This window comes from Silene latifolia, chromosome Y (genome assembly GCF_048544455.1).
Source record: "Silene latifolia isolate original U9 population chromosome Y, ASM4854445v1, whole genome shotgun sequence".
NCBI classification, from domain to species: domain Eukaryota; kingdom Viridiplantae; phylum Streptophyta; class Magnoliopsida; order Caryophyllales; family Caryophyllaceae; genus Silene; species Silene latifolia.
Genome location: NC_133538.1, coordinates 177,449,439 through 177,463,322, shown reverse-complemented (window position 1 = coordinate 177,463,322; position 13,884 = coordinate 177,449,439). Strand labels below are relative to the sequence as shown.

The 13,884-nt window shown below is 35.2% G+C and overlaps 2 long non-coding RNA genes across 2 annotated transcripts; one reads left to right on the top strand and one right to left on the bottom strand.

The window, feature by feature from the left end:
* Positions 1-8,220: 8,220 nt before the first annotated feature.
* On the bottom strand, positions 8,221-9,119 carry LOC141634174 (uncharacterized). Its single transcript, XR_012538935.1, has 2 exons — positions 8,994-9,119; positions 8,221-8,409 (listed from the first exon to the last, which is right to left on the bottom strand). It is a non-coding gene; the product is annotated as an uncharacterized LOC141634174 (long non-coding RNA).
* Positions 8,955-9,223, top strand: LOC141634175 (uncharacterized). Its single transcript, XR_012538936.1, has 2 exons — positions 8,955-9,043; positions 9,115-9,223. It is a non-coding gene; the product is annotated as an uncharacterized LOC141634175 (long non-coding RNA).
* Positions 9,224-13,884: the final 4,661 nt, after the last annotated feature.

Sequence of the window (13,884 nt, the reverse complement as noted above, 5' to 3'; positions counted from 1 at the left end):
GCATCTTGTAGTGAAAATGGGAAGGCTCTCAACTTAAATTGATCCTCCGTCACACCATTGGGAATGGCCCCTTCACACATCATATGAAATTCGGAAACATGGCGATTTAGATCATCTCCCGCATGCCCATGGAACTTTGAAAGGTTGTGAATGAAATAGCCTTTTAATTCAAAGTTGGCATTAGCCCGGAGCTCCCTAATAGTTCTAGTATCATTCGTCATTGGAGGATATTCTACTTCAATGGGGTCTACCGAAAGTGGTTCAACGGGTTCTTATTCAACTTGAGGTTCCCGTTGACGTCTTCGATACCACGGGTTTGTAAACAACAAAGAGTATGCCCCGAATGAGTCTTCTTCAACGGGAGTGAATTCACCACCTTGTGGGGAACTACTCATAAACTTTGACACTACACAAAACAAATTAGAACTTCCAGTTTCCTCTAACAACAAAAAGAAGATAAAAGCAACTAAACATGTATATCACAACTCAAGCTTTTAGCTATGTTGCCCCTTCCCCGGCAACGGTGCCAAAAATTTGATTAGACAAATACTAGGTCGCTAAATACTAGAATTAAACTATCAAATTAACAATTTATAAAGCCAAACTATACTCTAGATTACTCTAATGGATAAAGCAATATAGTGCAAGTAAGGGTCGATCCCAAGAGAAGGTATTTTAAACTAAATACTTGAATTGTAAACTATTGAATACTAAGCAAGACTCTACTACTAATTTAGGCTCTAATGACATGTTTATAAACACATAATGGTTATTAACAATGACAAACAATAGATGAACATAGACCAAAAGGGGGGGGTTTTGAGTTGATTGGTAACATAAACACAAAGTAAATTTGCAATCTTTTTCTAACAAGCAATATAACAAACACTTGGTGAGCAAGAAAATTCAATATTAAAGAGGACTTGATGTAATCCTTCCTTAGTAACCAACAATGATAAAGTTTGACTCTTTTGTAACTCTCTTCTTATTATCCACCCAATACTCTCAAATCAAGATGTTAACATACACAAATTAAACAATCCATTTATATCCTTCAAGTTTAACCAACAATTCATTAAACCATGAGTGCAAATCAAACATGAGCATTAAGAGTTGTGCCAAGATAAGTGGCTAGGATCAATTCTCACAAGATTAAACCATACAAATGAGAAAAGACATGAAATTTCCTACTTATTGCATGAATCCTTTAAACCAAATCAACATGCAACAAGCTTGCTCCAATTAATTCTAGATAGATTAAACCATTTCTCTAGAATTTGCAATAGTTGGGTAAACAAGATGCAAGAGTGATCAATTCATACATTCATCTACTCAACATAAGAAATAAACACAAGGAAAGATCAATAGATAATTAACGAGAGATTAAAAGAGTCTTACAATACCAAAGTTGGAAACTTTGGATGAATTACCCAAGCAAAGAAGTATTTAGCCTTCCATAATCTTGTTACAACCCACAAAATGAAGAAAGATTAACATCCAATGTCAAAGATTACACCTTTCTTCCTAAAATATCAAGTTTTCTTAACACACAAGCTTTTTGAGATTATTACCTAACAAGATGATATTTAGGTCTCCAAATTATGAACTATATATAGGGCTGCACCCCCATCTAGGTTAAACACGGATTTTGCTTCTACCAAAATTATTAAGCACGGTAAATCAACTTCACAAAGCTGAGGGAGACGCAGGCTGCGTCATTGCCTCTCGCTCCAATTCTTCACTTCCTTTTGCGATTTATTCAATACTTAGCCTTCATGTTTCCTATCAAGGAATTTCGACACCGAAGTTGGTCAATTCAAGGCTGTCTCCGCGTGATTACTTTTCTACGAGTGTGGCTAGAGGCTCGCTCTTCGGATTTCGGGTTCTCCTCTCATACAAAGCTCCACACATGAGTCAAAATGCATTAGTCATGACAATCATTGGGATGGGAAGATTAACTCATTATTCCGACTGACAAGACCCTATATTCAAACAAACTTGGCCTAAGAAGGCCCTAGTGACTCGACACTTTTGACTCTATCAGTGAGTATCGAATAGAACGTAAAGGAGGGACGGTTAGAGATGCAATATTTGTGTGGGTTATGCTCGAAGTAGGGTTGATGGATGAGTATGTGCAAAAAACACCCTTGATTTCTTTGTGTCACCGTCCTGTAAAGGCAAAAAATAAACAAATACTTCTATTATTGAACAAATTAGAAGATGATGCAAGTTGTTCACGAAAAATGTGGTTATTTAACATTAAAGAAATAGAACTTGATCATAAACAATGCTTTGGAAAGCTCTAATCGATGCATAAACTTTCAGTAATCACATGAACTTAACAATCCTCTTTATTAAACCAACAACCACATAGCTGAATTGTCAGCCTGTGGTTGAAAGTTGACTATTCAAAGGACAATTTCTCTTTGCTAAATTTGAGGGCACACGTTTCTTACTTGATGTAATTACAAATCTACAATCTACAATACAAATTATATCAGTTTTTTTTTAAAGTTCATTGTTCAATTGCATACAAATTACATTAGCGTGACTATAATTACAAATTCAAGGTCTGTACGTAAACAAGATTTAATTTACATAAAATAAAATTGTTAGAGAATAATATAATTACAACATTACATTAAATTGTTACAAAATAATATAAAAATAATATACAATATTGATCTCAATCTCAATTACATAATATATTGTCCATATCGATGTCTTAACTGCATGTAAATCTAAATAAACATTAAATATATACATTAAATATTCATTTAGACTTTTTTAATATATTCAAAAAATAAATAATAACGAATATATTTAGATATTAATTTCCAATTTAAAAAAGGATTTCAAAAAGGATAAATAGTGAAATAAATACAAATACAGTCGGTCTTGAAATTGTAAAGTACTAACATAATATAATGCAAATGATTAATGTAGTTAACCATAATTTTTTTTTTTAAGAATACATTTCAGAAAATACATGCTAATCAAACTATGATAAACTATTATTTTAGTATGAAATATAAATTTCCTATATTAATTTCCAATATACATATACAATATACAATATACAATATACAATATAATATATAATATATAATAATATAATAACATAATAATAAAATAAATATCCCCTCAGATCTGGACGGAGAGCCAATCATCATCGAGGCACTACTTGGAGCAAAAAATACGGCAACAACTACAAGCTGACGACACACTATCAGATTGCAGCGATGATTGGCTACCAGATATTCTCTACTAATACGACAAGTACAACTTTATGGCCCGGAAGCAATATAATCAGTTTAAATAAATTTAGGCCCAATTCCATACCTGCAAAATATTCTAAGTTCATTTCAGGTTGGACTCAATCATCATAAATTAATTTAGTCCAAAAAACCAAATCTGCAAATTATTTTAAGTCCAATTCAGATTGGACTCACTGAACCCTAATTCCAAACCTCAATCACGTTTTAGGCAGTTATTATGGGAACACCACTCTCACATAACTGCTTCTATTAACTACCCGCCACCACTTTCTCTTTAACCAATTCTCTTCAACCAACATAAACATAAACAAAACATTTCATCTGGCAGAAACAACACAAAAACTGTAAACTTTGCAAAATAAAACTACAGAAGTAGCATGGCAACAATTATGGAACCAACAAATGTGAAGAAAATTGTAGCATATAAAAAGAACTATGAAATCACGGTTCGTGTTCTTAGAAAATGGATTAGGGAGTCCGATGAAAAGGATGCTAAAAAAAAGAATAATTTACGGAATGAAGTTCATTTTGATCGACAAGGAGGTAAATTTCAATATCATCAACAATATTTTCTTATTACAAAATAGAATTTTACTACCATAACAAAAGCTAACAAATTTATCTTTGTTTAGGGTGAGTTAATTTAAGCTACTGTAACAAGGACACTTGTGCGGATTTTCAATCAATTTATGCACGAAGGAAATATCTACAAAATTTCAAAGTTTGTGACGGAACAAAATCTAGGAAACGATTGAGCAACATTTCACAAATGCAGGATTGCAATGCAATTTACAACAAGAGTGTAAGAAGTTCATGGCCAAGAAATACCATCTCAAGCATTTTGATTCGTGAGCATCGAAGACATAATTCATGTGAATGTCGAAAACGTATACTACATAGGTGAATAAACTCACTACTTATTAATTTATGTCATCAAAAAATTAATCTACCAAGGATAACAAATGTTTATTTGCATGTGAAGATGTTATTGGTGTTATAACCCAAGTTCACGAGTTTGATGAAACGAAGGGATACAAGAAAATGTGGATCGACCTAATGGACGAACAGTAAGTTTTTTAGCACACTCTTATTATTATTGTTGTTGTTGTTGTTGTTGTTGTTGTTGTTGTTGTTGTTGTTGTTGTTGTTGTTGTTGTTGTTGTTGTTGTTGTTGTTGTTGTTGCTAATATTATTATAACCACCCCACCAATACTCAACATTACCAGAGCTACACCGCTGCAACTCCGACAAGTGACCCATCTCCGACCACTTCTTCGATGTCCACCACCACCATCCCCTTATCGGACCATCACCACCTACCCTATACCTAACATCTTCCTCTTAAATGACAAATCATGCACCAAATAATCCTGGAAAATCAAAATCCTAAACTCTAAAAATTCCCCTGAAATCCCCAATTCTTTTCGTCATTTTGAGCTACCATGGGTCCGCTCAGAAGCCCAGACGGAAACCTGATTTCTGAGCTTCTCAAACCACACGCACCACCTACTTTGACAGCCCAAAAACCCGACAACAGAGCTCAACAATTGCGTCTAATTTGAGTTGCTCACTAGCAGCCCTACTCTACTCCTTGCCTTTGACACGTCGTCCCAGCATCGACATGTCGCATACCCAGGCTTTGGTCCGACAAAACCCAATATCATACGATGTAACCCATGGTCTCATGGAAGAGCATAGAAACAAATCAATAAATTAATCAAATAATGAAATCACCTCAAGACTTGCACCACCCTCTTGTTGTAGCTGGTGATATGGTAGACGAAGGGAGACGAAGCAGAGGGAAGTGGGTAATGGGAATGGTGGAGAGAGTTAGATGGTCAAGGGTGGATAAGTGGTAGTCGAGGATTAGGGAAGGAATGAAGGATGAGTGAAGATAGTTGTTAGTGGTGGCTGATTGTAGAGGCACTACAAGAAAAAGGGACTTTAGAGAGCTCGCTAATGTGACTCATATTTGCGCACATTTAGTCCCCTACTTGAACCTATTTTGCATATTATTATAGCGTCTCATAGCTATTTTACCCGTCAAATGCTTCCTATTTTGCTTTTCTATTGCTTTGTGTTTGATTTGTAGGAAAGGAGACAATTAGGCGGAAAATTCCTGCCTCTTGAGCCTATTCGGAAGGACATTGACGATCTTGGTTGAACGGGTATTGAAGGAAGAGCAAGAACTAAAGACCAACATTGCAAAAATAAGAAGTGTGCGAAGGGAAGGTTTCTGAAGAGGAATCTGCAAGAAGCTAAGACGCTCGTTCAAGGAGCCCTGCATTCGAGCGTCCCAACCCCTTAGCCGTGCGTCCCTCCATGCAACAATCCAAGCGTCCTACCTCTTGGACGAGCGGATCGTGGCGTCCTAAGTAAAGATGCCCATCTCTCCGAAATACTTGCGATTCCCTGCTTAGAACTTAGAATTGTTAATTACTAGTTTAGCCTTAGTTAACCTAATGAGGCACTACTATAAATACCCCATTTTGATGATAATCAAAGGGGGCTTCCACATTAGAAAATCCTCTTAGAATAGATTAGAAGTAGATTAGATTAGACTACTCTTTAATCTTTCCACAAATCACATATTAATCTCTCCTTAATTATTGTTCAAGATTATTACTTTTGGGTAATTGAAGATTATTGGGTTATTATTGGAGGATTGACAATCCTTCATCAATCAATCAAGTTCTCTTCTTTTATTCTTTGCTTTATTATTTGGATCATCTTAAGTTTGGTATAATTTCTCTACTCTTTACTCTTTATTGTTTATTTCCTCATTCTCTTATCATGTTTATACTTGCTGTGATGATTGACACCATTAATGACATGTTTACCATGATAATAAATGAGTAGTTTCTTTAGCTAGGATTAGTGGGTAATTAAGGAAAACCAACATGGGATTTATCATGCTTAATTTAATATGTTTTCATAATTTATTTGCTTGCTTGTTGTGATCTCAACTTATGCACATGTTATGTTTGATGAAATGCTAAGCCTATGAATCCTTGTATTTATAACCATCTCTTATCTATTCAACTTAACTTGTAATATATAAACCAACTCGAGTCTTGTTAGACCATGCATAGAAGTGATTAGGGGGAAAGTAAGTCGACTTGTAGGTGTTGTACAATCTAATTGATTCGGCTCCGGGACCCAACCCTTCCTAAGAACCGTAAGACATAAACCAACTCGGTTCCTTTATAACATTAATTGCTTGCAACTTTGTGAACATGTTTGTATGGTCAACTCTCATGAATCCCCTATGACCCCATGATATCCTAGTACTTTTAATCATTTGTTTACATCCTTCCTTTTTTTGCTTGTTTTATTTTATTGCTTGCATTAGTCTAGAACACAACTACAAACCCAAATCAATTGTGACACTAGCATAAATTGAGATAGATAGACTTAGAACCCAAAGCACACCGTCCCATGGATCGACCTCGACCTACCACTAACTAGTTGTTTGTTGAGTAATATAAATGTGTTTGATTAGGAGACCCGGCGAAATCTACCCATCAAAATGGCGCCGTTGCCGGGGACGGTGCTATGTGATTAAGTTCTTACTTGTTTGTCTATTTTAATTTTGCTTTCACCTTGAGTAACTTGTTCCTCAAGGATTGTTCTTACCGTTTTTGTGTAGTTTCCTTGGTTGTAGTTGTTTCCTTGTCTTAGCTATGATGACTCAAGACTTTACATATGGAGTATGTGGTGGATATTTTGGGTATGATTATGGGTATGGGGAGTTTGAGGAGCAAGTCAACACAAACCTACCTTACTATTCATACAATGAAAACCTAACTACTACTCCAAATTTTCCCACCAAAATCACCACATCCAATATCTACAACAACCACCCACTCAATACCCACTTCATAATGACTTTCAATTGCCGCAATACAACCACTTTCACAACCACCCACAACAAGAAGATGAACTCATTCAAAATATGATTCTCCAAATGATGGGATATCAACAAAACTTCTTCAAACAAATGATAGAGGAGAGCCAAAAGAGGGACAATGTTCTTCAAGGCATTATTACCCAAGGTGAGGAATTGGAGATTCAAATTGCCCAAATAAAAGAATCCCAAGCAATCACTTTGCACCGCTCTTTGGACATTGATCATGAATGTGAATTTGAAGTAGTAACCTTTGACATGGAAAATGAGAAGAGGGAAGAGCCAATCTCCTTGAGCTCTTGTGAGTATGAAAGTGTGATATTTGATGAAGAAGACATGAGGTTGAGTAAGCCAAATACTCTTAGCCTTTGTGAGTATGAGGGTGTGTCTTTTGATGTGAACCTTGGGATGTTGGCGAAAGAGTTGAATGAAGCCCCCACTTATGATTCATATGAAGATAGCGATGATGACAAGACCATAAAAGAGGCTTATGAAGAATACGTATCTTACAAGGACCTTTGGAATAGGGGAGAGGAATGGACTTGTGATATCACCTTTCTTGAGGAGCCTGTCCTTGAGATATTTGAGATATCCTATCATGAAGATGAATGTCCCTTCCCTATTTCCCATGAAGACTACTTGGCACCTACCATGGAGCCAATGATTGTTGGAGATGATATGGTGGACCTTCTTCAAAAGGTCAAAGCATCATACAAAGGGTACTTGGTGGAAAAGCTCAAATAGAAACTTGCACATGAAGCTACTTGAAATTTGGCACCCACAATGTCAACTTCTAAGGAACTCGGTCACTAAATTAGTCGCTAATCTGCGACCAACTTAAGTAGTTGCTAATTAGCGACCAACTTAAAATAGTCGCTCATTAGAAACCACTTCATTTGGTTGCAATTTAGCAACTAATTATGCATTCAGTTGCAAAATTGGTTGCAAACCGTATTTTCAGTTTTAAAAAAAAAAATACGACCTCTCTACCCAAATTAGGTAGAAAGGTAAATCATAATTAACCATCCTTCATAATTAGCTCAAAGATTAGATTAGAAGACATATAATTAAGTTTACTTCATACAATAAATCATTATTATTCATTGTATGCAAATATTACAACTTATATTCTTGCCTAGAAAGGCAGAAATTTTGATCTAGAAAATAAGGAAATTAAAAAAAATCTTGGAATCAAAGTGCCCTCTCCAAGTCCTCAACACATACCTGCAATTCAAAAACACTCATTAGAGTCAACAATAAAACAAGAACAACCAAAAAAACAAGAACACATTGAATCAGTTAAATCAAGATCTACTAAGGTGAGTACAAAATTAGATTCATAAAAATTTAAGTACCCAGAAAATTAAAATCTGAAAAATAATGGAACCACATCATAAAAATTGACTAAGATCTCATATTCATTTAGCCAACAATAAAAAAAAAAACTATGAATCACAACATAAGAAATTTCAACAAGAACAAGACAAAGATACTAGATCTTACCCACTACATGAATTGGAACACCAAATCGAAACACTATATATATCATATATACGAGTATAACAAATTTAGGATGATAAAATTCAACACAAACAATGGATCTGGGAAATTACTAGCAAAATCAACAACAAAGTTTACTTACCCAAGAAAAAAAATCAAGATTTAAAAAATGTTGTTGGAACCATACAAATTGACTAAGATTTGAGATTTTAATTCCCCAACAACAATTTCATCTTACCATTTCAATGAAAAAAATAAATCTGCATATTAGAAAACACATACAAAAGGTTAAGGAAATTAGATCTTACCATTTCATTGAAAAAGAACAAATGGGGCGAGCTCTCTAAAGGTCGAGATGGTTTTATGAGAGATAAAAGAGACACGGTTGCAGGGGCTAGAAGGTTGAATATCAAAATAATTGTTGTAGAGATTTTTAATGAGTAAGGAGACGTGAGAGGAGAGTTTAGGTTGGTTAATGAAAGTGAAGTAAATTTGGGGAGAAAGACAGTTTTAAGAAATTGAGAGGAGGCAGATGAATGTTAAGAGAGTGAAAAACAAAAGCCTAATTCCTTTCTTTATAAAGTCGTGTGGAAGGAAATATTAGTTGGTCGCTAGTCGTATGTTTCTAGATGCTAAATTGCAACTCGGATAAATTCGGTTGCAAGTGTGCAACTAATATTAAATCGGTTGCTAATTTGCGTCTAATTCCTGCGACCAATTTCAAATTAGTTGCTAATTTGCAACCAATTGCTTTTTAGTTGCTTATTTGCAACCATTTTACTGTCGGTTTCTAACGTTGGTCGCAAAGTGGCCATTTTACTGTCGGTTGATACGTACTTAATGTAATGTTACCCCAACATTTCGTAATTTTCAAGTGTCCATAATTTGAAAGCAGCTAAATAACTGTATTCTGATGGTGTATATACTCCTAAGGGTGTGTTTGGATTGGAAAAGTGAAGATAAAGGGAGGGGAGGGGGAATGAGGGAAGACAAAGGGAGGGAAGGGAAGGGGAGGACAAATGAGGTGTGAGTGTTTGATACAATTTCCTTCCAAATCTTACCTATTGTGGAGAGATTTTGATTTGCCTTGAAGAACGGAAAATGGATCCCTCCAAATCCGCCCCTCCATTTCTGTACACCCTTATTTGCTATCCAAATAAGGGATTTTAAATCCCTTAATCTCTCTCTCTCTCTCTCTCTCTCCCTCCCTCCCTCCCTCCCTCCCTCCCCCTCTCTCTCTCTCTCTCTCTCTCTCTCTCTCTCTCTCTTTTTTCTCTCAAAATCTTTCAATTCAAACACACCATAAATGTTCAGGAATGGGGACAAAAAGAAGTACATATTGGATAATGACAAATTCTAAATAAAACAAAGGCAAAAAAAATTAAATGAACAACATCATCAAGAATCGTCATCATCATATTAAATGCAAGGATTGCTGAAGATTTGAGGGAGAAGCAAGAGAGAAACATGAGAGAGAAAGTTTCTCTCAAAAACCAGAAAATTTAGGGATATGAAAATCTCTTTTCTTATCTCCTTTCTAAGCTCTTCTTCGTTCTTTTCTTCAATCATGATTTCTCATGATCATCCTCTAGCTTCTTCGTGATTAGGTAGATCTTTAGTCTTATCTTTAATTCTTTAACAGAAAATTTTTCAGTCGTATTTCTTGATTTTCTCCTTCCTCCTAGTAGTCCTGCTAAATGGTGATTCAACCTAGATTCTCACATCTTGGAACCAAGCCAATTTTGGAGCAGCTTTGTGATAATGAAATCAACTAGCAAAGAACATTAATGCTGCAAAGACTAATGCACCAATTGCAGTACAATAAAGTTGTAGTTCACTAGTTATTTCGGATGCTCACCAAATCTGAAAAAACCCGGAGGTTATTTGTACTCCTCGGAAACCTCCGCCTACATCACCGTTCAATATTTCTTGGCCTATAATTGGCCAAACTACTTGGGCACTAGGTCCAATGTGATAATGACTAGACTTTAAATTGCTCTCCATTTTAGCCTAGGATAGCCTTTTCAGTCTTATGTATTAATTAAGGGAGGTTTACATCAAGGAATTAATAGCAATTTTTCAACAAAAATTTTTATAAATTGACAAAAGCATTTTTGATTTCTTCATATCAGAAATGTATTTTATGATGAATGTATATGGATGTTCGAAATCCTTTGGATTTCTTCTCAACAGGTTGGATCTTCTGTTCTCCTTGACTTTTGTGTAGAATTTGTAAGATTATTTCTAAGTTTATTTATTATTTAATGAGTTTATTTTTTAATTCTTTTATGGGATATTAAAGTGACATCCCTTTCCGAGGAGCGTCTCTTCTTTGTATCCTTGTATCTTTATGATTCCTTCCTGATAAATTGAAATTTTTCGAACTTTGTTTACCGTTCTTATCCTTGCGGATGTTATAGGTTGATTTATAATCATCCTAATTTCCTTACTTTATCAAAAAAAAAAAAAAAAAATAATACATGCAAGTATACAAGGACAACAACAAATATTTGTTGTGGAACTTTGTCATGTTGCAAGTTTATCATCGACTTGTTTTAAAATGTGCCACATGAAATAGATGTAAGTTAGTTTAGTTGATAAAGTTATGAAGATAAAACTCATAACTTTAGTTTAAACCCATTAATATTATATTCGCCCTTATGGCTCTCTTTACACATACACACAAAAAAAAAATAGTGTTGCGGAAAGATGAGCTTAATGACTAGAGTATAAAAATAGTGTTGCGGAAAGATAAGCTTAATGACTCGAGTTTTATGATTAAGTTTACTTGTATAAATAACATATATTTTCCCATACTTGGTGCTAAATATTCAACATTATAAAAAAGGGGTGAATGAGATTTGAACCTGACCGTAACCAAAGATAAGTTTTTCTGATGGTTGGAGTATCATAAATCACATATAAATAAAAGGGTTAATTGATGGAAATAATCCAAATTATAATCTTCTTTCTTAAAATAATCCAAATTATGATTTATTCCATAATAAACCCAACTTAAAGATACCATATTCTCAAAGTAGTCTAGGTGACTTACTATTGGTATATCAAGTCATTTTTTTTTTTTACTTTGTAAATAAAAGACCAAACACATATGATATATCTCCTCCACCATAATCATTCACTAATCACCAATCCAACTACCACTTCCCCACCGGATCTCAATCAACACAATACCTTCACCACCGACAAATACTCCAAAAATTGGCTCAATTGTATTACCGTACAGTAGAACCTCTACAATCAGCCACCACTAACAACTATCTTCACTCATCCTTCATTCCTTCCCTAATCCTCGACCACCACTTATCCACCCTTGACCATCTAACTCTCTCCACCGTTCCCACAACCCACTTCCCTCTGCTTTGTCTCCCTTCGTCTACCATATCACTAGCTACAACAAGAGGGAGGTACAAGTCTTGAGGTGATTTCATTATTTGATTAATTTATTAATTTGTTTCTATGATCTTCTATAAGATCATGCACTATGCCAAAAATATATATATATATATATATATATATATATATATATATATATATATATATATATATATATATTTAGGATCCGGTGAGAACGATCACTCGGTGAGAATGGTGGGAACGGATATATACCCCAAGTCTAACTAATTGACCCCGCTAAAAACTCCCTTATACAGTAGGTACCCACGCTTAACTGACTACTCCTTCCCCCAACTTTTCTCATCATCATTATCTCACATCCCACTCTTACTAGTACTGCGGTAGATGAATTCCGGCAACGCCGCCCAACAATACCACTGACCTGCATAAGCGACGACAGTCAAATACGCCGGAGAATTAGTCCATATCACTGACACCTCGTCTCCCCTTATCCTTTCTCTCTTATCGTCTTCAACCCCGTGCACGCATCGACGTACCACCAGCGAAAAGACAAGACATCAAATTGGATGTCATCATCACCCACGTCGAAAACTTGTCGGAGTCATATGGTAAGGTGGTTTGTAATAGACTAATAGTAGCGCGCAAATCTGAGGCAGTCTAATAAAAGAGTAGTATCTTTACATTTAGCGTTACCCAATTCATACACTCACACTTGAATATTTGATAACTCATGTACTATCTTTTAGTTACTTTTAATTTTTGATTCATTTATCTTTTTTGATTTTTGATTTTGTTCTGAATCAAATCAATATTGCAAGAGAGTGTACCTAGGAATCTAGGATAGGAAAAAATGTATTTAAATGGTTAAAAAGTGTACCTAGGATATGATAAAGATGTATCTAACACATATTTTTACCCTTTTAGTAGTTTTAAGTATATAAAAAAATGAAAAAAATACATCTATATATATTTCGACACAAATTCTCATTAGTGACGGACAAAATCCGTCATAAGTTTCTAAGGTGAGACAAAAGGGCAAATGGGAGGGGCAAATAAGAGATGATTGTAAGAGGTTACAAGATTTTGACCGTCACAAGCAAGACGAACTGATAATTCAATTGTAGATAAATTTTATAACAATGCAAATACATTTTTTTCTATATTAGGTGCACTTTTTTCTCAATTACCATTAATGTATTTGATAGTATAATTAGTGCATCTAATAATATTTTTAGTGTTTCTGCGAGCAAATACATCCCTAATTGCATAATTAATCACTCTATAACTCCTAATCATATTACCAAATACCAACCCGTTTTGTCTTGCGCCCTCCACGCATCCTCCCATTGACAAGAACAATACCATCATTTATTTGGAAATCTAATGTATATAGAACGGTAGCAACAAGCATACCATCAGCTTAGTTCTCTCCCACTCTTCATTCTTTTCCAAACAAATCATTTCAAGAAGGATAATTTTATTTATAATCCTATTGAAGTTTAATAATTGACCCACTTGAATTACAAGCTATTCTGCAACTTCATAATTAACCCAATTAAAATGTATTGCCGACGTAATGCGGGAAAAAATGGAAGAAAGATGCAAGTCGATTAAATTTCTAATCGTCGCCGGCAAAGTTGGTAACGGGCGGGGGCGTCGTCGGTGGTGACGACGACAACTGGGTGGTTGATTGGGGTTGTCTAGCGTGCCTCGTGATATCGTCATCGTCGTTCGAGGTGGTCTGTGGCGTTGACAGTGACTTTTGGGCTGGATGGTGATGTCGCCGACGTTGGTCGCGATGGTTGCCGGCGGCCTTTGGCT